Source organism: Cibotium barometz, chromosome 46 (assembly GCF_041138505.1).
Source record: "Cibotium barometz isolate CiBa-2024 chromosome 46, ASM4113850v1, whole genome shotgun sequence".
Taxonomy (NCBI): domain Eukaryota; kingdom Viridiplantae; phylum Streptophyta; class Polypodiopsida; order Cyatheales; family Cibotiaceae; genus Cibotium; species Cibotium barometz.
This window is the reverse complement of record NC_141091.1, coordinates 14,112,751-14,116,418: the sequence shown is the minus strand read 5'-3', so window position 1 is coordinate 14,116,418 and position 3,668 is coordinate 14,112,751.

The following is a 3,668-nucleotide window of genomic DNA, read 5'->3' as shown; positions in this document are numbered from 1 at the left end:
ATTAGTTGTGTCTCCTCCCATATAAAGTCCTACGTTGAGCCATGCAGACTCAATCTCAAGGTCTTCATCCCCTCAATCAAGGATAGAGTAGCCATGTTTATGTGGAGTGTTTGTCCACTTTGTTTGGATTTGTCTTGGGCCGCTTTAGCCTTAGCCTCATCTTGTGCTTCTTTTTTTTAACCTTTCTTGTCTCAATTTTTCTTTCATGCTTGTTCTATCATGTCTTGGGTTAAGAGACCAAAGTATTTGTTGAGTTTGCTATCGTTTATGTACCTATGCATCTCAATGCTATCCATTGTCTAAATTTGAGATGCACCTTGGGGAGTAAGTTCTACAACTCTAAATGGCCCTAGCCCTTAATATTTTAGTTTTTTCTGCTTGGAAGAACTAACCCCATACATAAGTACTAGGTCACCTTCTTGTAGCTCTTTAGATTTCAAGTTGTGGTCAAACCACCATTTACCTTAAAGCTTTTCAACGATCATGTCATATAGAGCAATTACTCTAGTCTCATCGAGCTTTTCTAATTCAACCAATCTCTCCGCTAGATCATTCTCTCTTAGGCATTCTATTAAAACCCTAAGATCTCTATAGATAATTATTATGCATAAACATGCGTAAATTAGTAATCTCATCCACCCAACCACCCCCGAGCCCAAGGAATGCACACATGAACTACAATGAAGTACCTCATACCTTTACCTTGATGTCCCATACCACCAAGAGGTATGACTCCAATCCAACAACATGTAGCTATAGTGTGAAATGGCATGTGAGTAGATACAATCCTCTATACAAGAGAATGTCATATCATCACCACCTAGCCCCTCAAGATAACCTCCCTTGCGTGTGCCCCATGCCCCTATTATATAGGAGGGCCCTCAAGTGACTCTTAACTCTCCATTTTCCATGTGTGACCCTTGGATGCCTGACCCTAACCTCAACCCTTAAGGTTAGTCCTAACCCTTAACCCTTAAGGTTAGTCCTAACCCATGCTCCACTAGAGCTTATTCCCATGCTCCCATGCTCACAAGCCTAATGTGGGTTAGCCTCCTAGTATATGCACATATAATGTGCACATAACATACTTCCCCTCTCTCAAAACATTGCACTCTTTCAATGAAAAGAAAGAAATCTGCGCTGAACATTCTCAACCTAATTTTAACCTCACGAGTTGAATCCTCTATTTTTGTATCTTTCCACCTAATTTTAACCTCAACGATTAGTCAACTACAAAGTTTCCTTTCCCTGAATTCAAGTACCTTTTTGGGTTCATGTGGATTATAGGATAAATCTTCAACTTCAATGAGTTCTTTGAGGAGTAACTGTGTTTTCCTCACCTCCCAGTTTCCCTTTCAATCTGCTGAAAGACTAGATGAACTCTAACATGTGGAGTCAGTTTTAGTTCATACGCAACCATGCCAATCTGATGTATAACTCGAAATGGACCACAATATCTAGGAGATAAACTTTAGCATTTTCCTGTTGACAAAGTCTGAGAGTCTTTAGGAACTTTTAAATAAACCAACGCTCATAGTTCAAAAAACCGAGTTGAGCATCCTCTATCAGCATAGAACCATGCCCTATCCTGAGCACTCCTGATAGAATCCTGAGCTTTGGCGAGCATTTGTTGCATATCACACAAGAAATCCCTTGATGCATCAAGCTCGATGTCCTTATTAAGACTGACATCAATAGGTGCCCTGGGTTGATACCCATACATAAGCATGAACGGATTCAAACCAGTAGCCGTATGTTTAGAATTGTTATAGGAAATGTCCATCATAGGAACTTGATACTTTTCCCAATTTGATGATTTTTCGAAGATATATGCACGAAGCATATCCTCGACAATCTGATTCACATGCTCTGTTTGCCCATCAGACTGTGAATGATCAGAGAAATTCATACTCAAAGTAGTTTCCTTATTGTAAACCATTCGAAATAAAGTAGAAAAACATGGCATTATAATAGCAGGAACCAGGGATCCATTGGCAGCCTGACGTACCCACATCACGTACCCACATCTGCACATGGAATTATCGGCATCCCGAGTTACCTATATCAACATAGAGAGTCATCAATGTCTCGATGAGTCACATATGTACATCCGTAAACCATGAGGTGGATTGTATAAATCACCTAAACTATGAAACTAGAGAAAGAAATGCCAATAAAGGAAGAATCCAAATTTCCTTAATCCGAACGCAACAAGATAAACTCGTTGAACTCCAAAGAAAAAGATTTCAAGTGAATATGCTGACGAGATTACAATCATCAAAACATGCACACTATAGATAAAAGAAGCTTATCTAGAGAATGCCTACACTAAAACTTTAAGTGAATCAAGAAAATGAGATTGTCTTTGAATGTTGAGGTCAACATGCCAAGTGATGCTAGCAAAGCAATAATCTTGAGCCTAAATTATCCGATAAGATCCATGTGATAATCATCAAAATAAATCAATAAAATAACTTTTTTTTAGTAAATATTAAATTTTACTTTTGAAAATGTTAAAAATTGAAATAAGAAAGAAAAAATAGCAACACAACTAGAGATTACTCTGATACTCTAAGATTCCTCCCTCCAGCTTTTGAGGTGTACAGGTGTAAGAACCTCCCCTTTTGATCTTATAATTATTCCCCTCTTCTTTGAAATAAAAGAAAGATCCTGTTTTACCCTGTTTTAGCCTAGAGAGAGAAAATGTCTAGAGAGATATAATTCAAAATTGAGATATTTTTGGATATAAAAATCCTCCTAGTGTTTAAAATGATTTTTCTTGAAACAGAAATTCAAAATGTGCAATTGGAATTAATTGAAAATAGGTAAAAAGAACCTTATCCCTGTGAGGGTTCAGATTTTTAAAAATTTTGGATTAAGGTTCCTAAGATTAATCCAAATTTAGGGAGGAGATAAATTGAAGAATCAAAGAAAATCCCCCAAAAATGAGTAAAGACTCACATAAGATGAAGAGTTGACTAAAGACAAGGTTTATTAGTTAAAAAAGAAGAGATATTTAGAGGAAATGATGCATTTTTGACACCTCAGTGTGGGGAATTCCCCTCATGAAGGAGGTGCCTATTTCACATGTGTGGATGAGTTTTAAACTCACAAATAATGAGATATTTTTATCTCTCCTCTCTCTTGTTTCAACTAGATCCAAAAAGTAAGCTAAACTGACCTAAAAATGGTCAAAAAGTGACTAAACTCATCTAGAAAATTCTAGAATTAGTTTGCTTGGTTAGAGGCTCACTTTTTCCTATAAATAGAAGCCTCCCCCTTTGTAAAAACTTAATGGTGTTTATGCACTGTTACTCTGCTTCTGTCCTGAGCCATTTAACATTGAATTTCTTGATAATTCGATTGTTTTTTGGCCTAATACTCTCCAAGTGAATTTGGTGGCCACTCTTGCTGCAAACAAGCGTAGAACCCCCAATCCCTCAAGCCAAATGAAATCTTACAAGCTCCATGTAAGCTTATAGATGTGATGAGATAAGATGTGAATCAAATAGATGATGACTGGATGGATGGATGTGATGTGAATTAGATAGATGTGAATGAATAGATGGATGGGTGTGATGTGAATAGAGGTGATGAGATGAGAGGTAAATAGATGTGATGAGATGTGATGTGAATTAGATAGATGTGAATGGATGGATGGATGTGAT